At 35.4% G+C, this 25,162-nt stretch overlaps 1 long non-coding RNA gene and 1 pseudogene across 2 annotated transcripts in view; both read right to left on the bottom strand.

Annotated features, from left to right (window-relative positions):
• LOC148093792 (uncharacterized) overlaps positions 1-25,162 on the bottom strand; it is a 205,392-nt gene that overhangs the window by 12,983 nt on the left and 167,247 nt on the right. Inside the window, exon 3 of one of the 2 annotated variants that reach the window (XR_015713995.1) lies at positions 1,105-1,199. This is a non-coding gene — a long non-coding RNA (uncharacterized LOC148093792). Of the gene's footprint in view, positions 1-777; positions 1,200-25,162 lie in introns of those variants that run through there. The other variant, XR_015713994.1, reaches the window with a different exon arrangement.
• LOC148093793 (HAUS augmin-like complex subunit 2 pseudogene) lies at positions 6,355-8,451 on the bottom strand (annotated as a pseudogene).

Raw genomic sequence — 25,162 nt, 5'->3', positions numbered from 1 at the left:
TAGAAATCTTCTGATGTGTTAGGAACTTTGCTAAGGGTTTTATGAACATTTCATTTAATTTTTATAATAATTCATGAGGTAGTGTACTTACCCATTTGAGAAGTCTATTTAACCTAAATCTCTTGCCTTTGAGAATTGCCCTGTCTTTATTTATACATAAAAGTGGGCCTTTGGCAATGATTTTAATATTTTGTAATTCTATTGCTCTGGCCCAAGGTGGACCAATAGATTCTAAGATGGGTCAAATAGATTCTATCCCCTTGATTTGGAATAACAATTGAGAGATGTTACTTTCTCGAATACATGATGTGTAAAATCAGAAATTATGAGGTGGCATTTACATGGAAAGGAAAAATACAGATGTACAGAGAAATATATTTGCCAGAGATTATTGGGCCAGAAGTAAGAGAATGAGAGAGAAAGAGATTTATTTTAAAAAGTGCTTTTATAGATTTTAGATGGCTTTTCTGTTTGTTTTTATTGCCTATTGATGCCCAGCTGTATTCTTAGATAACCACTTCATTATGGTAAATTTCTCCATTTAGCTTAGACTAGCTTGAGTGGAATTTTGCTACTCCCAACTAAGAGAATGTTAATTAAGGCAGGTATTATTATATATATATTTTTAATCCTCACCCAAGGATATATTTTTTATTTATTAGAGAGAGAAAGGGGGGGGAGAGAGAGAGAGAGAGAAATATTAATGTGAGAGAGGAACATCGATTGGTTGCTTCCTGTATGCACCAGGCCGGGTATCAAACCTGCAACCTAGGTACGTGCCCTATCTGGGAATCAAACCCACAAACTTTTGGCCAGGGCTATATTTTTATTTAAAGAGATGTCATGTTCATTATGGTTAGCTAAACTGATGAAAGAAATAGGTTAACTGAAGTTCAGAGACTGCACTGGAAGCAAAAGTGAAAAAGATGGCCTTAGTCAGCAGGAGACTCATCTCCTTGTGGTGGTTCAAGGAACCAGGCTTCTTTCAGTTTGGTGATACATCATCTCTTAGAGTCTTTGTTACCACCTGAATACAGTCTGGGTTAAAAAAGAATTATGGAGAGGAATATTGGCTTCTTAGAATCCTTAGCCCCAGAGTAGCACCTGTTGCTTTTCTCTTCATGTTCCGCTGCAAAGAATGGGTCAGATGGCTTCAATTAACTGCAGCAAGGGATGGGAGATACAGTCTAGCCAGGAACCTAGGAGAAATAAAAGTAGTCATGATGACCAGCTAGCAGTCTCTGCCAACAGATGTTCATTAACTTGTACAATATCATGCAGCTGATATTGGCAGAGGTGGGGAATGAAACACACCAACCGAATGCTGACTCAGGAAATCTGTATCTTAAACACTCTACTACATTTTTGTTTTACCAGATGGCTTACATGTGTTTAATCAGTTGATTTAAAATTTCACTAAACCTGTTAGCTAGCCAACTCACATGTTCTGTCCTTTTTGGTTTACTTTTAATTTAGATAATATCAGATAAAAGAAATTCACTATAACTAGAAAGTATCAGTGACAAATTACACAAGAATAGATGAGACTTCAATTATGCTATTCACTGAAGCTCAGAAATATAACCACCTGCTAGACTCTTTAATGACAAGTGATAGCCAAAAAATTGAAGTAATTTGTTTCACTCTATTAGTATAAAACAATTAAGTGGTAGTAGGTAATCAACTAAATTTGAAGTTAATTGGCCTAAAATATGAAAAGATTGAATACACTCTAACTTTAGCGATTTTTATCCTGTTATTTTTTCAGGGTTCTTTGGTGATATATTATCAGACTAGCCAGGATCAGGGTATGGCACTAAACCTGTAGGGATGGGGCTTGGATTGAGCATATAGTGAGAAAAGGCATGGCAAAGTGGATGGGGTGGATTTCAGATGGGGTGGATTTCATAATCTATAAGTCATCGGCATTTATAGTTCAGGTAAAAGAATTGGCAAAGAGGTTCCAAGATGAAAAATAGAGTGTGGAGAAAAGAACCATGGGTAACCTAGATAGGTGTGCTGGAGCTGGCTCTACCTGCTCATGCCAGTTGATAGTGCATGTCTCTTCCAACTCTGCATTGGTATCTTGAAATTGGTCATGATAGAAATATTTACAGAAATTGGTATATACTATAAATTATGATATCCCCCCCTCTCCAAGAGCTGATTGTTAAACATTTACCTTCTGTATTAGGGCCCTCCAGAGAAACAGAACCAATATGATTTATATATATGATTACTATATATATAAAGTCATATATATATGAATCATATATAATCTCATATATATATGATTTACCTGGAGGGATTGGCTCACATGACTATGGAGGCTGAGAAGTCCCACAGTCTGCTGTTCACAAGCTGGAGGTCTCAGAAAGCTGGTGGTATAATTCAAGTCCAAACTTAAAAGCTCAAGAACCGGGAGTGCCAATATCTAATGGCAGCATAAGATGGATGTCCTAGCTCAAGCAGAGAGCAAATTTACTCTTTCTGCATCTTTTTGTTTTATCCAGGCCCTCCACAAATTGGATGATGCCTGTCCAAACTAGTAAGCATAATTTTCTTTCCTTAGTCTACTAATTTAAATGCTAATCTCTTCTGGAAACACCCTCACGACACATTTAGAAATAATGTTTTACTGCCTATCTGGGCATCCCTTAGCCCCATCAAGTTGACACATAAAATTAGCCATTGCACTTTCACATCACTGGTAGTATTTGTAGTCCAAGTAGATTAGCAGTGATAATCTGAGAAGATTTTTCCCAGGATTCAGCGGTAGACTTGGTGTTATTAGAGTAGGGCCCAAACAAAAGCAAGTAATCTCAATTAGTGGACTACTAGAATAAGAACTGACAATCAGTATGATATTAGAAATTCTCATGTCACAGCTGGGTAAGGATGACTTGAGAACCCCATTGATAGAATATAGCACCAGAGTGTGGGTGGTAGAGAGTAAGAGATATGGGTGGACTCTACAGGGCTCTGAGCTCCTATTATTCCATTATCCCAGGGGAAGAATGACTTGATAGTAAATTTTGCCTTATACACTATTTAGAACAGGCATGAAGAAAGTAAATCTACCCACAGAGATAAAAAGTCACATAAGATTACATCTGTGCAAATTTAGATCTCCCTCTCTATTTTTTCATTGGTACTCTAAAAACCCTTTTCCCCCTCTCATTCTTCAGTTGACAGCAGCAGCTATGACTCACTGTTCAGAAGCAGAAACTAAGAAGCAGAGAGAAATGACATAAATGCCAGAGAGACTCATGAAAACTTGTCTGATTCCAGGGAATAAATGAGTCTTAAGTTGGAAGTGCAACTCATATAGGAGAAAAAGTGCTGGAAGAATGAGTCCTCCAAGTGTGTGTAGGAGGTGAGAGGGAGGTCACGATGGCTAGTACTGATGACTATTACCTTTGGACATCCCATCACTTTAAGGGCTGGGCCTCATGAGTTCTCTGATTAGCATGGGGAACTTGGCTGATTTGTATGGCTACATGGTGGCATGAAAAGTAAGCCGTGACCTAATTACAGAGTCAGCTGGGAAATCTCCTATGAGCCAGTTCTCATAATTATTTGGGGAAGGGGCATGCATAATACACAAATATAGCCATGGGTCAGATAAAGGGTGTCAACATGGTCTCTTTTGGTCTATCTTTCCATCTTCTTCATAGGCAATTTACCTATCTGCCTACCTTCCAATGTAGTAAATCCTGAGTGAAACCTGAATCACTTCACAGGCATAATAGTACTTTTAAGCTAGAATTAAATATATATGCCCTGCTTCTTTAGCACAGTTTGGTGGAAGAATAATGCATAGGGATAAAGGTCGATTTGATACTCATATGTTTGGTGATAGGAATAATGACCAGCTGTGAATGTGATCTTTGGGATGTGGAAAACTTCATTAAAATCATATTACACATGGGTACTTAGGAAAGTTCTGCCAAGGGAAAGGGTTTCTATGCAATTAATTATCTACTCTGTGTGCTAGCCTATCGACAGAGAGTTTGGACCTAGTCTGTGGTCCAGTAAAAGCGATCGGCTATTCTACCTGATGCATCTTTTCATTTTTATTTTTTTTTAAATATATCTTTATTGATTTCAGAGAGAGGAAAGGAGAGGGAGAAAGAGAGAGAGAAACATCAATGATGAGAGTCATTGATTGAGCCCGTAACCTGGGCATGTGCCCTGACCGGGAATCGAACCCTGATCGCCTGGATCCTAGGTCGACGCTCAACCGCTGAGCCACGTCCGGCCAGGCGTGATGGATCTTTTCAAAAAAGAGAGAGCCTGATGGCAAGTAACCTGGAGTAGTGGGAAAATACTTCCAGCCAGCCCAATGAATGCATCTCAGCATCAGGACACTTACTTCCTCTTACACTGGAAGAAACCATCATCAAAATCTGGGATTGTTTTCAGAAAATCCTACCCTAGATTTAGGTCAGGGATGTGTTGAATTATGACCCAGGCATCTTACTGAAAGGTGCTGCTAAGATACAGAAGTATCAGCATCAGAGTACTTAAGCACTCCAGGTCAGTGACTGTGGAAGAATGTATGTGCAAATACCTTCAAGTGGGCATTTTGGTGAGTAGAGAGCTGAAGGAAAGTTATAGCAAATATCTTAATCACTTCCCAGAATGCTAGGGGGGAAATGTCTTTACAACCTAAAAATCTAAAAAATCTGGAAATGAGTTCAAATAATTTTTGGATCAGTTTCAGGCTCAAGCTTTCTCAAGTAAATTGCTCTATCTAAGTGTAATTAGGGTATGATTGCTCCCCCTTTCCCACCAATTTTTTAGTCATTAAAGTTGATCAAGTAAGAAGCAGCAGAAGCTGAAGGCATGCTGAAAGGGGCTGAATTTTTTTACCCAGAAGGGCACATGGAAATGACACTGGCCAAAGTCCAAACCTACTAGTTAGTGCCAATGAGAATGTATCAAAACAGGCATAAGTTTCAATAGTAGTGTGACATGCCTTCAGATAGCCCAGGGGATATCCTTGAGGTCTGTCACCTTGATTAGTAATCATGCACCCAGACAGTGAAGCAGTATAGTGGCAGGGAGGAAACTATGGTCTCAGATGGTAGTAGTCATTCTTTGAAAAACTTGGACAGCATCTCCAGATTTAGACTGGCTTTATTTCGTTTTCCTTTCTTCTATTCTCCTTCCATCTTTCTAAGGAGGATGTTACCCTCCTGGATATAAAGAGATTGAATTAGTATCTCCTGTCTCTCTCTCTTCCTTCCTCCCTCCCTATCTCCCCCTCCTCTTCCTTCCTTTCTCTCCCCACCCCACCTCTTTCTGCCTTACTCTCCCCCTCTCTCCCCCCCTTTCTTTTTTTTTCTGCTAAGGTTCTGGAACCTATCCATATCTAGGTAATGTTATCATTTAATTGGAATTTCCTTAATAATAACAGCATTCAGTAGGTAGATACTGCCACATTTATATGCCTAGACTTAGAAAGAGTTCATAAGTGTAGACACTTATGATTGCAGTGAATTCCAAAATTATTTTTTACTGCCTCAACATTGTCAGCAGTAGGAAGACATCCATTAACTGGATGCTCTTTTTTTTTTTTTTTTTTCATTGTATTCATGGCTATGATTGATTACAGTAAAAACAAAAGAGCAAAGGGAAAAGGTACATGGGATAAAGCTTGGGGTAAACCAGGCACAGACAGCTTCCAGAGTCCTACGCCAGTGGAATCACATAGGTTATGCTTAATTCCCCCAGCACCTGAGTTGTGACATGTGTGCAATGTCTACTGCTAAGAAGATGCCGGGCCCAGGGTTCTTTTTACAGGCCAGTCACATAGGTACCTTCTGCCTAGCATGTACCAAATTCTAGACTCCCAGAAGGAAAGCAGGTGTTCAGCACAAACCACACTGTACAAGTAGCTTCATCACAGAGAGCAACTCTTAGTGCAAGTGGAGGGAATCCTCTTGAAATTTAAGTTCCCAGACATGCCAGCAAAGAACCCACCTTGCAAGCAAGCCTTTCAAAAGATAGTATGTTACTCTTTTTTGTGCATTTAGTGACAATCTCACAGGAATAATCAACATACATTCAGATTCAAGACTCTTTCCAATTAAGAAACAAGCGTTCTAAAAAAAAGACATATAGATTCTGCTGCCTGAGATATGGATAATACACTCAAAATATATGAAAAACAAAAGAAAGTTTAGTTTGGTCTAATGAACTTGGAATTTTAGTGCTTCAATATAGAAAGGGCTCTTTCAGTATTGCTAGCAGCAAAGCCTATAAATAACCACATTATCATTGACTAGAAATGGACTTTACGTGACTACACACATTTAAGCAAAAATAAATCATTTTTGCTAAATTAAATCATTTGGCATTAATTTGGACATGAACTTTAGAAGTAAAAGATAAAGAAGGTGTTATGGTGCTATAATATGTTTGTGAAGATCATTTTCTTCAGCTAATATTTTGGGGATATAAGAGGAAATTTCCTTTTGTTGTTCTGACCACTTGAGTATATTCTCTGCCAATTCTTCTGTCTCAGCTACCAAAATATCCATCTTGGCTAAAGCCTTACTCATTTTCTTTAGATTTGCGTCTAAATGAGGGATATTTCTCATTGTTTCAAGATGGGTTTCTAACCTTGCAATGAAAATCACCACCAGCTCCAGTGAATGTACCAGGTATCTGTGATGATCTTTCTTTTCACATTCTGCACACTGGTGCAAAAGAGGCAGAACAGGTAGATTAGTTATTATCTCCTATTTCTCTCTCCATGAGTTGTACTTAAATTATTCCCTATATAAAAGCCTATAAACTTATTTTATAAAAGCCTATAAACTCAATATGTTCAGAGTTGAAGGAAAATGTATGAAAGAAACTCCAGACCAGAAGAAATGACTTCTCTTTTCATGGGAAATTACAAGATAGAGTTGAATGAACTTGGGAAATTTTGGGAGAACTCTGGGGATATTGGATTATTTGAAACCAAAAAGTTGAAAAAGGATATTGAACCTTTGAAATTTAGCAATAGAATCTATATATGTTGTAGTTTATATATTCTATATATCCACTATTGACAGTGGTGCAGGGAAATAAACAGGCAAAACAGAGTTGCATTAAAATGGATGAACACATTGTACTCTGAATTCAAGATGCCTTGGACTCTTTGGAACCAGTGGCCTATGCTGGAATTGAGCAGTTTTTAGCAGATACTCAATAGCTAGTGAGGACAAACAAGCAAAACCCCCTACCACCACTACCGACAAAACTGCTTCGTGCAAATTATTAATCTTCTTAATTTTATTAGTTCAATTAGGAGATAGGAATTTTCTTGAAGTATTATTACTTTGTTTAAATAACATGACATTTAAAATAAGGTAGTAAAAAAAGCACAGCAAATCTGTTATAGCTACCAGCTTCCTCATGGTGTATAGGTTTTCGATGTCTCTAGGTAGGTATCTATTATTCCACACTTCTATGAAATATAGGATTGATAGTATCTAAGAATTTGTTGAGGACAAATCCTGAAGAATATGCACCATTGCTGATTGGTCTTATATCTACTACTTACAAACATTTTGGGGGTTAGTGCTACAAATGGAACTTTGAAGATTACAACTTGAACAATAAGTGATTGAATGTCTCAATTGTGAAAAGAAGGCCAGTTGCATCTTAAAAGAAGATATTGTATTCAAGACCTGCAGATTGTTTTGCAACTTGGTAATAGGTTGAAGAAGATCCTGACAGGCATTTATAGTACTGGGAAATTGTCTTTTGAGTGCTCTGGTTTTAGCTTTCCTGGATTTTGCTAACTTGCTATTATTATAGATGAGAGTTTTGTGAATGTAGAAATGTTGATCTCCATATCAAGAGAAGTCTAGGAAATGGATTCCATTAGGCTTTGTTAGTTATATTCAGCTTGAGATTACAACTTAGTTCTTTACTTGCAAATTAGAATTCTTGACCCTAATGTGGGCCATTATAGACAGGTTTTAGAAATTTATCAGTTGGACTGGCTTTTGAAGAATAAACTTAAAATAATTATCTTAAATATAAAATCGGTGTCAATTCAGATGCTAAGGTTAGTGATGAATGACTGTAAAGAGACTTTAATTTCAATATTCATTGCAGGACATGTCTCAACAAATAAGATTCATATGCCATTTCATTTGTCTCATTAGTTGGAAAGGGTTGTAAGGTTATATGTATACTCGTAATAAACAGTATGCTTACACTCTTAATTCTGAGCAAAGAGAAGAAGAGGTACTTATGATGGACGAGACATGGCCAGAAGCAGTCCACCAATAGATACCAACTAAATGTGAAGTGGAAAGATAGGTCTTTTATTTCTAGAATCAGAGACCAGAGAGAGACTGAATGCTGCTTCAGCGCTGAGCACTGAATAAAGACTCCCAAACACCAAGGGCTACACACCAACGGCACTGTGTCATCTTCCTCCATTCTTGATTGACATATAATTTGTGGACTATATCTTATCCAATGATCTGGACAAATTAAGCTCCACAGACACAGTAGGTTTTGGTGAGATTGGATAGCCTCAGCACTACCTGAGAAGTTGGATTGAACAATATCAGGTGAAGGTAGGTGTTCTGTGAGTTAAGGAAACAGTATATACACAGTTCCTGGTACAACCTCCTTATCACAAGCTATTGTTTTCAAACAAGTGAGCAATCCAGTTCCAAAATACTCTCCCAAGGTTCAGTTTCATATAACCATTTCTAGTACCAATTTTCTTAGCCTAGTTCCTCTAGTACTCAGAGTCTAATGTAAGGATTTAAGTATTGATAAGTATTTGGGAAGTCAATAAGGGAATAGTTAAGCATTATTTCCAGGCTACTATTTCACAATGAGCTGGAAAGGGAGACAACTGGCCACTCACAATGCATATTTGCTTGACAATCAGAACTTCTTCAGAATTCAAGAAGAAACGACAACTGGAAGTAGTCTTCAGGAGAGTAGATCCCTTCTCATTTCCTGTGGTCAACATTCTCTCTTTCCCTCTCCCAGAGAAAAAGTCCTTGCCCTTCCTGGTTAAATCAGAAAGCCAGAACCTATAACCCATGGTGTGATGTTTCATGCAAGTTCACTTTGGTATAAGATGAGGGAATCTGAGAGTGTAAGTAGTCCCAATACAGGGCCATAAGCAAATCAAATTGTCTGAATTCCCCCCATCCCAAGGACATTGGACAATTTTGCATCTATTGTCACAGGCTGTTTTTCTACTGCCCCTCAAATCTTAGTTGTAATGGTTGTTGCCCAGAAAAAACCAATTGTTCCTTAGAGCACAAAGAGTTAACGCTTATGCATTCATTTAAGCATAAGTACACACATATATTTAAAGTTCTTGTTTCAATATTAAGTTTCCTGACATGAAGGAAACATAAGGAGAGTGCAGTGAAGTGGGTAAGGGCAAGAGATTGGGCATCATCCAGATTTGACTTTGCATATTGACACAGTTATTTCCTTACCTTTTTGTGACTCAGTTTCTTCGTATAATAAAGAAATTGTTCCTAGACGAGAGTTCCTGTGAGAATTAGCATAGTCATTTTTAAGGAAGGATTCTAACCCCATTCTAATCAAGGGTCCTATAATTTTAATTTCCAGCCTCAATTTTTCTTCAAAATTCTGACGTTTAAAATATCTTTCAAACTTATAGTTGTCCCAGCAGGAGCCAAATTATATTTTGTGGTAAGCATTTATTACTGTATCTGCCAATGTTTAAAATCTAATTTGCATTGACTATCTTTTGTTTTCCACGAAAGACTTTTCCCTCCAATACATTTGTAAAATACTTTCTGCTCTGTACTTATTAACCAAAGAAACACTTTCTCTTTGCTGATTCCATTCTGTCACAGGAGAGGCAAAGGCAAGTAATAGAGATTTCCTTGGAGTCCCGAAGTAGAAAACAGGTCTGTCCTGGAGCCACATAAGTGCACTGCCAGGGACATTGCTTTCAATGTGCCCAGGGTACAGGAATGTTACGGTTTAAGTATATCAAGCCTAGAAGGCCAAGTAAAACCAAAGTTAATTAAGATCCTAATAAAAATCTATATAGCAAGAGTTCAAAATAAAATGTCCCAGCACCAAGGCAGGGAGCCTACGTGAATGAAACTGGAAAAAAAATAGTCATTTTTCCTTTTTATTATAAAAAAAGAATAGCATGACTATGATGGAAGATGGCAACTGATATTCAGTGAAAGAAGTGGAGCGTCCACTGTAGACTGAGCCGCTGTGACCTCAGTGGGAAAAGTGAAAAGGTGTTTCCCTGGAGGAAAATTTGCCAGCATTGTTAGATATCCACAGTTTTCAAAGTAAGTCAAACAACAACCAGAAGTCTATATTTTTATGTGAAATGGTTGTAGAGACACTAACTATAATAATTAGTGACATGAAAAGAGCTGATAGTCCTACAACTGTGTGGACCAAGCATAATCATCGAGAGTTCACATCTGGCCGGCAGTTAGTATGTGTATGATGAATACATAGGATTAATTGTTGAGACAGGTCTCACTCTTATTTCTTTTAGTAGGTTCTTTCTCTTTTATCCAATCTGACAATTTCTGCCATTTATTTGAAGATCTTTAGATCACTTATTTTAATGTGGTGATTATATGGTTAGTTTTTTAAAATTTTTTATTTTATAACATTTTTTGTTAACCTACGAAATCCAAAATATTATCAGTTTAAAATACAATCTGCATCAGAATCATGAATAAGATATGTTATATCATCATCTTCATAATAAACTTCAAAATGTAGTATTACACAGCTGCAGCACATGCAATTAGAAAGTTAAATTTGATGAAATATATCTTAATTTCACAGGTTTTACAGTTGTAAGAGAAGATTCAGATAATCAGGCTGCCCAAACATAGTTTAAAAATCTTCAATTACTTAATCAAGTATCAGATTTTATTTTTATTTTATTTTTAAAGTAAATATTATGTACATTTAAGGTGTATGACATAATTTTACCAATGAATATATTCATATAGAGAGATATGATTATAGACAAGATAATTAACATATATTGTCATACCATGCTGGCCGTGGCAGTGGCAGTGCCGGGGTGGGGAGGTGGGGCTTGGATGACTTATTACATCCTGGCTAGGTTGGAAGTCTAGACTGTGCCCTCAGCCTTTCCAGGAATCAGTGGCTATGCAGCTATAGCTTTTTCTTTTCTTTTTTTTCCTGTCGTGGTTGGCTAGAGTATTTGTTAAAACTTTTCTAGCTTGCTAGTCTGCCCCTTTCCCTATCTTATGATTAGAGCATACGGCCTTTCTTTGGGCCTGTGTGTGTGTGTGTGTATGTATGTGTTTACACATCTAATCATTTTTGTCACATGATGCCCGATGTCTTAAAAATCACCCTTTTCTATATTTTGCCTATTTTTCATATGGTCTTAGGCAGGAGAGTAAACCTGGTCCCTGACATTTCAAATTGGCCAAAGGAATAAACCCCAACTTATTTTTCAAAAATAATATATTTCTACATAAATATTTTTTCTGTGCATCGCTGGTTTCTGCAGTATCATGTTTGTGGTCTTATAAGGCAAAAAGGAAACTCAGGGAACTCACCACCATGTCATTCCTTGGGTTCCTAGTTCCCTAGCCAGTCTGCCTTCTCCTCTCTACCTTTCAAAGTCTCTTTATATTTGTTTTGTATATAATGTTTAGAGTTTTTTGTTGTACTTAGCAAATGATTAGGGAAAAGTACTTTTACTCCATCTTTCTGGAAGCAGAAGTCCAATTTTATTTTCTTTTAAGTAAATTTACATAATTAAAAAAGTATATATTTACCAACATAGTTAATATTTCTAATGTTCTTCAACATATTGTTTAGGTACGCACATTGTAAATTTCTTTTCGTTGGGTGCTGGTAGTTTTTATATTCCTAAAAGTACTATTGAGCTTTGTTTTGGGACATCATTTGGTTACTTGGAAAACTGCTTGATAATTTTAGGTCTTGCTTCTAAGATTTATTAGGTAGAACCTGAGCAGTATTTAGTCTATGACTAATTACATATTCCCCACTACTGAGCCAAGATCTTTGAGTATTCTCCCCAGTGGCTTATGAATTAGAGGTCATTCTGGCTGAGGGACAGGCACTATTCCTGTCCCTGTGTATACAGTTCCCTCATCCTTTTGAGTGGTTCTTTCCTGGCTTTGGGTAACTTCTTCACACATGTACTGCGCAATACCCTGCTGAGGGGGGCCTCTGTAGATCTCTGGGATTCTTATTTTGTGCAACTCTATCCTCACAAGTACTTGGCCTTGTGGATTCTAGACACTTGGATCTACCTGGCTCTCAGCCCCATTTTCTCAATTCATGGATATTGTTGGGTTCCATTTGGATGACCTTCCTGTGGCCTGGAAAGTCTCTGAGGGTGCCATCCCCAGGCTCACCTTATTTTTTGCTCATCTCTTAGACATTATTGTTTTTTGTTTCTTGATATATAATGTGTTTAAAACCACTGTTCCTATATTTTGTTTGTTTCTCATGTGGTTCTAGGTAGGAGAGTAAATACAGTCCCTGATCTTCCAAATTGGTCAGAAGCATGAATTCCACCTTACTTTAAAATATATATATATTTCTACATAAAGTTTCTTTCCTTTCAACTTGACTCTACACATTTTGTGGGGAGTGATTATTTCTAATAAATTGTCTTATATATAATAAGTATAGATCAGTAGATATTTATTCTTGAATCTGAATATCAGAGAATATTTACTTATTGATCACTTGAATAAGTAATACTTAAATAATGCTCTCTCTCAATGTGGAAGTCCACTTTTATTCTTATCTTTTCCCCTAGCTAAGCTGGTTTTATGTTATTTGGCTGCTAACATGTTTTGAGAATTTATTATGCTCAAAGTATAAAATATGATTCACATTTTTGAGTGTAAGGAAGGAACTGTACTGATTGATCCTCAGAGCAGTTATGTCAACCTTTATAAATCTTTGAGAATATACCCTTATATACCTTTTTCAAGTTTATTTTTTTAGTTTTAATGTGAAAAATAATGTGGCATAATCATATAGACTTTTATCATTCAGTTTTTAGTAATTAAGTTTGAGGTTTATCCCTATTATATTTTCTAGGTATGGTAACTATTTGTTTCTGTTTTTATTAGTTCCTTCTTTTCTCCCTCCCTTCCCTTTCCTTTTTTTCTCCCCTTATCCCACTTCTCACTTTTAGGGTCACTTCCAATGCTAATATTCTGTAATTCTCAGAAATCTGAGAACCTTGTAAAATTAATAGTTCACTTAGTATAATTCCTGAAAAAGAACTTAAAATTGGTTAACTTCCAGAAAATTAGTACTGGAAAAATACTTTTTCCTCTTACATTAAGCTAGTTTTAATTTGTAACATAAATCAGAGTATGTACATTTTAATTATTTTATAGATTTAAAACAGTTTTATAACACATTTTTACCATACCCTCCAGGAGATGGGTAATTTACCAATTCCCTTTTGTATGTGGAAAAACCTAGGCCTGAGGAAGTTCAGGCAAGGTTGGCCCCAGCTCAAGAGCGCACCCTGCACTTCCTGCTAAATGATACTACTTTTTTAAGTAGGCAAATGGTTATAAAACCAAGAATACATCTGGCCTTTTCTTGAAAGATAAGTAAATGGAAGGATGAACAGAATTAATGAACTAGTTGAGGGAAAAGACAAGAAAGAAGAAATAGAGGAAAATTTCTGAAAGGAGACATATTTATGAGAGAGAGAGTCACAGGGGAAAAGCTATTCATTGGTGGGCATTCTATGTTATTTTTCAAAGTTGAGCGTTTTTGATAGTGAAAGGGAGGGTGATCAGTATTTATTCTAGTACAATAGGCATAAACTATAGCTCAGTTAACTCAGGATGTATAGTCACCATTTGGTAACAACCAGGAAGTGTTTGGTTTAATGAATGGAAGAGGTAGATTTCAAAGGGGATTCCTGTTGGTAAGAGATTTAACTGTAAATAATGTTGGGAAGTCAAGAAAGGAGTTCCTTTCTCCCTTTCTTCCCTTTTTAAAGTAAATAATTATGGAGCATTTATCACTGGAAAGTTAGTGGAAAAACATGGGTTAACAATTGGTTGCTACATTGTGGTCAAGTCATATGAGAAAGGATTTTGAAAATTACAAGGACATTGGTGAGATATGAGGAACTGATTTTTTTAAATCATTCATGAGAAAAGCTATATATATTTGGCTCTTGATTTTTATTGCTTTGTGTGTCAATAACATTAATTACAAATTTTTCAGATTTTTTTTCTCATGTTTATTATTATATATAATCTTTTTTAGGGGAAAAGAAAATCTCGTGAATATTATAGTAGTTAATGAGTTAATGACAATATCAAAAGAATTAATGACAAACCCTATATTGTGCTATAAGAATAAAACAACATGTAGTTAGTCAATGCTATCATCATTATTTTCCCTCTATTAGAAAGTAACTAATAGGTTAGGAATAAGTCATGTTCAAATATATGGTATCTAGTATTTTCCAGTGTCCTCTAGTCCTATATCATTATTCATATATCCTTCACTCCATTTCAAATGTTTATGTTTTTAAATTTTATAATGCCATACCACTATGGCATTTTTTGGAAGTAAAGAGTAGAATAGAGAAAATTATCTTACGTATTTTTAAAATAAATACACAATTGATTATATTAGACCAAATTAAATAACCACTTTAACACTCCATTTTGTTATGTAGATATAGACATACTTAAAGGTATTATCCTGTGTCAGACTTGAATCATGTTTGCAAAACAGAATGAATTAGAAAGTTGGGTGGATCAGTCAAAACAGCCAATCTAAAAATTTTAAAACTCAAACCTCTAGTTTTTCTTAATAGGGAATTGTTTAGCCAGATAATTGTAATAACTCTTCATTTAATTTAGAACTATCTATACAAAGTTGAAGAATCTGTACATTTCACTTAAAATTAGAAAACCTTCCAAGAGGTATTGTTTAAATAAAGGTAGTTCTTATTTACAGGAAATCAAAAGAACAAAGATTTACGGGGGGGAAAACTGAAAAGAAAGTTGAAAAGAAAGCATTTTAAGTGAATTATATTTAAATAGCATTATATTTTTCTCATTTTCTAGAATCTAATTTTCTTTCTGTTTCACATACTACAATTTTTAGGAGCCCAAAACTACTATAAAACTACATAAGGTTTACATAACAATTATCTATTTCCGAGGAAAAACTAGCCCCAAACTTAATGGTTTGAAACAACAGTGATTTATTATTTCTCTGTATTTTATTTATTTCTCTATATTATGTGGGATAAATGAAAGTTTCCTCTGTTGGTTTCCCTGGACCTCAATAATGAGCCTGCATTCAGGCGAGGGTCAGCTGGGCCATAGGGTACAGGATCGCCTGCCTCAAATGTCTATTGGTGCTACCTGTAGGCTGGGTGATCTTAGTTTGCCCCCAAAGGCCTCTTGCTCTCCAATGAGCTAAATGTGGTATCTTCACAGACGGTGGTTTCAGAATTCCAAAAAGAGCAAAAACAGAAGCTAGAAGGTTGCTAGACTTGGATTCATAGAATGGCACTTTTGCTGCATTATTGGGCAAAGCAAATCTCAAAGCTAACAGTAATTCAAAGTTGGAAAATAGATTCTAACTCTTGATATAAGGAGCTACAAAAAATTTGGGGCCATATTTAATCGACACTTTTAAAACTTACAATATGGGAAATATAGATAGACATAACTCACAAATTAAAGCTCTTTTAGGTACTCAGTAATTTTTAAGGGTCTCATGGGTCCTGAGACCAAAAAGTTAGAGAATATCAAATGACACAAGGTGCACAGATGCTACTTTTAGCTCAAACTGTATCCATTGCTGTGTTAAGATATTTCTGGGTAGGTATAGAACACCTATTTTCATAAGATGTGTAGGCATTTCTTAGGAAAAACTTGTTCCAAAAAGAAAATCAGGTAGAACAGGCTTTGCTCTATAACAATACCAGGGTCATTGGCAGAGAATGGTTTTGCATAAAACATACTGTTTTTCATTTGGATTTCTTACAATTCATCAGTTCCTAGACTCATGTCTAGGCCCTAGAGATAATAAAAGGAATATTTAGAAACTAGAACCTGGGTTTTGGAATTAATGCAGATGTGAAAATCAGCACTGCCACTTACTGAGTGATCTTGAAAAATTTTCTCAACATTTTTAGATTTAGTTCTAAATTTTAAAATAATAAATATTAATTGAGATGATTTAGAATAGTGCTTAGCACATTGTGAGTGCTAAATTAGTGATACCTGCTATTAAGCACTGCTTTAGGGCTTCTCTCTTAGTGTGTAACATCATATAAAGACATTGTCTCCTTTTTTTATTTTTGGTTATGATGCCTGGAAACAGATAGTGCCTGGTAGGTTTAATACTGTCCACTGGAAAAAAGCAGGTGTATCTAGGGGTTATTGGTACCCAGTGGAGTCAGCTTTGGTGATCACTGGACTTGAAGGCATATAGAAGAAATAGTGATGCCAAGAATAGGTTAGCAGTACCTGGTGAGAACAGTACTACCTGAAGGATTTACAGTGTAGCCAGAGAAATTCCTGAATTTGCTTGAGAAATGGCCTCAACTACTCTTGGGGATTCACCATAATTTGACATTGAGAGTAAGTCTGAGGGAACTAGGGGATTGCACCTTGACATATGGTGATAGAAAATGAGAACAGAGCTTGTTATTGGTAATAAATCCCCGTATCGATTCTTAGACTTGTGCAGCTGGGGGCAACCATTAAGTAATTGGTACATGGTTCGACATTATGCACGTACCAAAAAATAAGTCATCTGTCCAATTAAACTTCAGGAAAGAATTATTTTACAGGTGAAAGGTAAATTGAAGAAATGCAGTATCAAGCCCGACCAGGCGTGGCTCAGCGGTTGAGCGTCAACCTAGGATCCAGGCGATTGGGGTTCGATTCCCGGTCAGGGCACATGCCCGGGTTGCGGGCTCGATCAATGACTTTCTCATCATTGGTGTTTCTGTCTCTCTCTCTCCCTCTCCTTTCCTCTCTCTGAAATCAATAAAGATATATTAAAAAAAAAAAAGAAAAAAAGAAATGCAGTATCAAACAGAAGATTTGAACATACACACCTAGGTTTTATAAATATTGAAACGCATCACTACTTTGTACTCCTGTAACCAAGGCTCACAGAGATCTCCTTTGCAGTAATATTGAACTGTAGAAAGTTTTGCTTGTTTCCTTGACTTGAATGCAGTGGTTCTCACTTTCATTCAATGTGGCTAATGTAGAAAAACATAGGATTGCCACAGAGTAATTATTTTAAATATAATTGCTTCTCCTAGGTGATAGGCTCTGGAGAGAAACTGTAAAAGTAGATTACTTCTCAGAGCAATATCTAAAAGTAAACTTTGGTAAAAGAAATTCATATCAGTAGTAAAAGATAATGCTTTTTTTTTTTTTTAAATATATCTTTATTGATTTCAGAAAGAGGAAAGAAGAGGCAGACAGAGAGATAGAAACATCAATGATGAAAGAGTCATTGATCGAGCCCGCAACCCGGGCATGTGCCCTGACCGGGAATCGAACCCCGATCGCCTGGATCCTAGGTCGATGCTCAACCGCTGAGCCACGCCCAGCAGGGCAAGATAATGCTTCTTTGTGATTTGTTTTTCTTTTTACTGAGTCATCCCTTTAGATTATTTACATATAATATGTGTATTCTTTTATGCCTTTACATGCTGATTACAGATGCATATGCCAATAGAATCCAGGGTGCCAAAATAATTAGTGGCGTTATTATTAACAAAAATAAAATTAGCCCAGAAGCATACTGTTTGAAAATAATATTTAAACAGGATTTAGCAAGATATTTTCAAAATGAATACTAATTGCAGTCATTTAAATTTTAAACAATAGCAACAAATTATGTCTTAATTTTCATGTTAAGGTAAGATCTTGATAAATAAAATATTTTGTATTTTAATTTCAGAACAATCCTTTCAGGGAAAAAACAAACCCCATTAAAGGTAAAAAAGGAAATACAGAGAAATGAAATAACTTGCCCAAGTTTACATATTGTGTGAGCATTTATTTATACATAACTATATTTTAATTTTGTGTATAGGTAATTAGTTTTACACTTTTTTTTCACTAATAATTAATGTAAATAATGCTGGAAGTATCTGTTGTAATGGTACATCTCAGTCTCTATATTTTTTCAGGCTTTGGGTTTTACTGTATTTTTCAGACATTCTACTGACATTTTGTTTTATCTTCTTTCAAAGAACTTCTGAGTGGTTTAATTAATGGTTGATGCACTTGTCTCTCCTTTTGAATTTTTCCGTAGAGTTAAAATCCAAATTTTTTTGAATTACAAAATCAAGATTTAAAATAACACTAGTTATATGTTATCATTTCACTGCAGCATTGATGACTGCACAAGTAGATAACACCTTTGCATGACATTGCACAACACCTTTTATTACATGATTTTCTACTTGACTAGAACCTTTTTATCAGCCATATAATTATCTCATCTCCAATTTTCCTATTTTAAAAGTGAGTATAGTGATTAGCTAAGACCCTTAGAGGGATTTAAAAACACAGTTAAAAGAAATTGAGAATTGTGACATACACCTACATGTTCTACAAACAAATACTTTTAGTACTATTGATAGAGGTTGGTAAATAAACCTATGATTAGAAACAACTGTGATCGTAAGGTAGGCTTATTTGATTTAGATATTAAGAACTGAGGGGTAAATTGTACGTCACAAAGAATTATTAACATGATGTTCTGTTCTGTGTTGTTATTTCCATGGTGTGTTAAAGGCACAAAAGTGCTACGTGTTGAAACCTCTTCTTTTTCTCATAGTAAAACTTTATAATCTCAGAAAGATCAGAATCTATCCCTCCAAAAATCTCATACTACTTCATATAGTCACTCATTTATTCATTAATTCATTCCTTTATTCAAGAAATGTTTGTTTAGTTCCTCTATGCATCAACTACTAGACTGGGCTCTAAATCAATGTTAAATTTCACATCTGAATAAAAGGGTGTGGGTTTTTTTTGTTTTTTTTTTTTGTTTTTTTTTGGCATATACTCAAGTTAAATTTAAAATATATTTTTTTGAATTTTTATACTTTCCTAAACTTATTAGCATTTGAATGAAAAATAACTCATGTAAAATCCATATTCTTTGTTCCTTAGGATAAGAGAAAACCCTTTTCTTGCTTTAAAAATATATATAATATCTCAAATTGTTTCAGCATGCTAACATTTTTGTGAAATCTGTGGTTAAGGGCAAGGAGAAAATTCCTATAGGAAGATAAGGCTTTAATGGATTAAAAATGGACTCCATAATTTATACTTAATTCTTCTCATTAATAAATATTCACAATGTGGCCCTTTATATAAAGGTGCAAAACATTCTTCATCAAAATAGTGGAAAATAGTGCTCCATTCCATAGGGTTACTTATGTCAGCCCAGTACAAGTTGAAGTTAACCAGTAATTTTGAGGATTCAGATAAAATTATAATCACATAGACTTGGTTGGTGCCAGATGTCTAAGTATTCAAAGGGTTCTAATTCTGGGGGAAAAAAGGAAAGAAAAAAAGATAATGAAGTGATTTTTAGCACATGTACATCAGAGACCATTCTAAGCTAATGTTTTTGAAGCTAGCCCTTTCAGAATGACCAAAAGCTGTGGGAAATCATGTCAGCAGCAAAGTGAAGCAATTTATCTAGATTATGATAAATCAACATTCTAGCAATTGTTCTTGATTTTTATAGTAAACTATAATAATAGTTTCTAAACGGTGTCATTGACTTGTCTAAATGGCAAAGTCCTTCAAACCAGCACAGAAGGATCATAGCTTCCTGGGGTATTTAGTTTTCAGGGTTCAACATTTATATCAATATAATGAATTGAACTGAATCTGTTGACTAGTTAAGAAGAATGATGGCTTTGGAGAATGTCAGATTTGTTTTGGAGCAAGAATACCCCTGTGATTTTCTCTGCCTTAGAAGGATTTAATGAACCAGAATAAAAACCATAAGACCTGAAATAGTCAGGCAGCCACATTTGCTAACGTAAAAACACATCACATACTATGATATATGTTGAGATAAAGCTACTGATATCTTTTCATATTAAGTTGATAATGAAAAACTGGAAAAATAATATATTTTTCTTTTGTTAAATCCACATTTTGTCCATAAATATTTTATCTCTGCTTGTCACTTGTTATTTTATTTAAAAACATTTTAGTAAATATTTTACCTTGACTATAGTATAATTCAGTCATGTTTAAATGGTTAAAGAATTCCTTTAATAAATATTCCCTGACAACTAATTATGTGTAGGGCACAGTGTTATATTCTTTGGGGATATATAGGTATGTTAAGCTTGGATTTTGCCCTAAGGAGAGATTTACTTTCTTGGTAAATTAACCAATATCACCACATTTCTCTGAAAATATGTTGATTTATGACTGGGATGCACTAATTGCCCATGGTGACTCTTGAATATCCATGCACTTTTATTTTCACTAATTGAGTTACACACTTACTAACAGTTATTTGTGCTCCAAAAATCAACTGTATTTGCTTTAGTAGTCTGGTAATTTAAATGATAATTAAACTGTGTCTGAGGTCCTCAAGATTGCTCCCAAGTTGTGTAATTTGCTAGAAGGACTCAATAATACTTATTATCACAGCTAGGATTTTTTACAGGGAAAGGATACAAAGCAAAATCAGCAAACAGGAAAGGTGCATGGCACAAAATTAAGAGGAGACTTGATAGACATTTCTAAGACTCGTCTCCCAGTGGAATCACACAGGCTACACTTAATTCCTTCAGCAAGTAGTTGCAACCACCTTGTAAAATGTTGTCTGCCATGGAATCCCACGTTGAGCCAAGGAGTCCAGAGTTTTTGAGAATCACTCACATAGGCATCCTCTACCTATAAATAACATGCCAAAATTTCACAACCTCAGGAGAGCAGGTGTACACAATTTGCACAGTTTAGGCATAGTGAGCCACTTTTACCATTTAGAGAAAACTTATTACCACTGTGGGGAATTGTTTGCCTGTCAAGTTTCTCACACCAGCCAAGGGCCAACTTTGCAAGCAGAACTTCCTAAAAATAATAGTCTCAGGCCTGCTACTTAAATATTTTCTGCATATACACATGTCAGTGAAATATAAAGCATGAGTGCAGAAAAAGAGAAGGGAGAAAGTTGTTTCTATGAAAACTAAGTTTAATATTTTGAAGAGACTTAATAAAGGTAATTCAAAACAATAATTTCAGTTGAATTAGATATATATTAGACCATTATTAATTCAAGTTTCATGCTTAGAATAATCACTTAGAGATTTTGTTAAAGTGTGTATTCATATTGTTTAATTCTGTTATAGATCCTGGGACTCTATTTCTAATGAGTTCCAAAGTATAGTGATGCGGATGCTGGTCCATAAACTATACTTTGAGCAGCAAAATTCTAGGAAAGACGAAAAGAAAAAATAATAAAAATTTAAGAACTTTACCTTGATATTTATATACAGGCTTCTTTAAGTTGCTGCTCAATATTAATGGACTAAAGTTGATCAGTAGGCAAAGACCTATAAGCTTGGTTTAGGGGAGACCGTTTTGCAGAACTATAATAAATAGACCTACACTCAAATAAAATATCTTGGCCCTATACTAAAATATTCATGAATGTACAATTATGTGTTTTAATTTAATATACAATATTTATGATGTGAACGTCTTAATGTTAACAATTCCCCATTTTTATAGGCCTTTTCAATTATTTGACTGATTACTGGACAATTTGTTGACTAGCAAGGCTTTTAGGGAATAACATAGAAATTAAAGTCCATGAAGAGAACAAAAAGATATAGAGACTGAGGATGGAGAACTTATTGTAATCAGAAATATTCCTTTGTAAAGGAGGCGGCATTTGAAACTTGGAGGTCTTGAAAGATGAGTAGATTTTGATAAGCAGTGACAGAAGTAATGGGAACTGATGACAGAATCTTTTCCTAGAGAATTAGGATTTAGGAAAGAATGCAGTTGAGATAAGTTGGGAAGGTAGATGAATTGATTCCAGATTGTAGAACTTTGATTGACAGAATAAAACCCTGCTTTAATAACAAAAATAATGGACTCACTATCCTCCTACACCATCTATTCAAAACCCTCCAATGGCTTTCCCTAACACTGGATGAAATCCCAAATCTTGATAAGGCCCTTAATGTATACCCTGCCTGGTCTGGATGCAGGCTACTTCTCTGATAGCCACACCGGCCTTCTTTATATTCTTCAATATATCAAACATAACATCACTGCAAGTTTTTTGTGCCCGCCATTATCTCTGCTTGGTAGAGTCTTTCCCCAGATATTTTCTTGGTTTTCTCTCTCCCTGTTTAATTTTTACCTTGCTCAGGTGTCACCTGGTCTAATTATCATCCCGAATAGCCCTATCTAAAATAGCTATCACAGCCTATCCTTTTACTCTGCTTTAGCTTTTCTGCATAGCACGTATAGTAACCTGGCATTATTTTCTATTACTTGTATATTTGGTTTTTGTCTGTAACTACCAGTCAAATGTAACTTGAGTTCATACAATATCTCTAAAGCCTAGAATAGGGAATGAAACATAATAGGCAATCAATAAATATTAGGTGAATAACCTGGAATCATAATTTATTATGCACTGAGTTTTTTCTTATGTCAAAGCTGATTTAATGTGATATGATAAAAAAAAGTCTTATGAAATAGGTGGTTTTATTGATGTAAGGTTTTTCCCCCAGAGCTAGAATAATTCTTGATGTGCAATAGGTATTCAATAGATATTAAATAAAAGAATAGGCATTGTAATTCATTATGCATTGAATTTTCTGCTGCCATGTCATAGCTAATTTTATGCAATAAAATATGGCCTTTGTTCACAAAAGTTGTATATATCTCTAATGAAATTCTCAGGTTTCGTATTTCAGGTCACTGAACTGTTCCTTAGAGTACTAAATATTTTAAAATGTGGTCCAGCAGAAAGAGGTGAAAGACACTAGCTGTCTTAACTTAAAAGTTAAAAAGTAGAATCAGAGAAGAGAGAGGTTACATTGAAGAGGCTAAAGTTTTGGTCTACCAGTGTGCAGAGCAAATAATTGTGTTGTGTGTTTGTGTTCACATATGGTAAGGATATATACCCAGAATATCTGCAGCTCAGTATCCATTAACATACACTTTATATCACTGTTAAACATGTACATATGCATCAGACGTTCCCTTGGTCAGTCTTTAGATTCCCTGGGTATTAGTTTTAGGTAGTGTTGTGAAAGCCCATAAGTGCCAGGTCAAAGAGAGAAATTAAAAAATGTAAAAAGTTCTTACTTTGGCCTTTAGCCTTCAGGTGGGATGGTCAGCATACAAATGCCTTCAGATGTGAAGATGAATGCCCTCTGACTCTAATGGGGCTCAATTATGTGATTTGTTTTGGCCAATAAATTGAGTCAGAAGCAAATTTGTGGAGTTCAAAGCCCAGGCCTCAGAAGGCCTTAGATAGTTTCATTTGCCCTCTTGTACCTCTGCCGTTGCCATAAGAAGACATGCTGGGCACACCCACTGATCTCAGGAGAAGGAGAGACACATGGAGCAAAGCCAGCCCACAGATGCATGAGTGAATAAGCAGTGATTGGCCGAGTTCAGTATAGAGCAGCTGAAAGGCACAGATGGTGGAAATACATGTTGACTGCTTTAAGCCACTGAGATATGGGGTATTCTGTTATCCAGCAAAAGCCAATTGATACAGGCAGGACACCACTAAGTTTCTTCTTTGTGTTGAAATCTCTTCATATTTATTATACTTCTGTCTTTCTACTTCTTAGCAATTACACAACTTCCTTCTCAAGTTCCATTTTCCATTCATACCACTACCACCTTAAATTTAGGTATTTGCTATATTTCATGCCTTAATTTCCCTTTTGCTTCTTTCTTATACTAGTTTATAAGATGCTAATAGGAACACAGTAATAAAGTGTTCTATTCTGAAAAAAAATCAGGAATTCCTAAATAAAACCAAAATTCAATCTTATTTTTAATGGTATTCCATAAGATTTTAATATGCTTTTATTGATTTACTTGTATCACCTAAAATTTTATTTGTTGACAGGAGAGAGTTCTGGAACAGATCCTTTCCTACACATTCAGAAGGACCACAGCCTTGCTAACACCTTAATTTCAGACTTGGCTTTCAGACTGTGAGACAATACATTTCTATTGTTCTAAGACACCCAGATTGTGGCTCTCCTCTGTTACAGCAGCTCTAGCAAAGTAACACATTTGCTAATGTGCATTTTAATCTTTAGGAAAGATGTATGGAGCTTTCCAAACTTATTTCATCAGCTACTGCTCCTCTCACATACGCATTCTTATGAGGGTCTTCAGGAGAAGGGTTAAGCGGTTTTCCAAAGATGGACTGGAAACATCCGTCCTTTTCCAAGGCTTCCCATCACATATTTGCGTGTGGTGTATGTAATTCCTTGTGGTATTCCTTGGGTGATCGTTGGCAAAAACCATGATTCTAAATTCAAGATTAAAAAGCAGTGAAGAGTACAGCATTCTTCCCAAACGCTTTCAATACTAAGTGTATGTCGTCCTTCTACCTTTCATAAAAGCAGCATTATTCCTATTCAACACCTTTAAGACATAAATCACAAAGTTTAAAATCTTTCACATACGTTTTTTTCTTCATAGCGCTCTCAGAAAAAGAAATCATCTTTTATTTGAGCAAAATTTCCCACCATCATTTCCCATTGATACCTTGGTGTGCACTGCCTGTTAGGAAGGAGAATATAGAAGCGGCTCTTGGCCTTCTCCATAAAGGAAGAATGTTATTAGCTTTACCACTGCTTGGCTAAAAATAATCTTTAGAGAAAGAGTGGAATAATGTCCCCTGCAGTGCATTTTATATAACTTTTCTTTTTTATCATCAACCATGAAGCCTACACTGACAGATTATCCAGAATTTATACTGTCCTTTGTGTTTAATAGGATCCTACCTAGGTATGACCAACAATTGACAATCATTTTAAGTAATTACTGAATAGAAATTGTTTATATAACACTATTCTTTTTAAGTAAGCAGTGTT

The sequence above is a fragment of the Miniopterus natalensis genome, chromosome 2 (genome assembly GCF_054644295.1).
Source record: "Miniopterus natalensis isolate mMinNat1 chromosome 2, mMinNat1.hap1, whole genome shotgun sequence".
Taxonomy (NCBI): domain Eukaryota; kingdom Metazoa; phylum Chordata; class Mammalia; order Chiroptera; family Miniopteridae; genus Miniopterus; species Miniopterus natalensis.
This window is presented reverse-complemented; position numbering and strand designations above follow the sequence as displayed.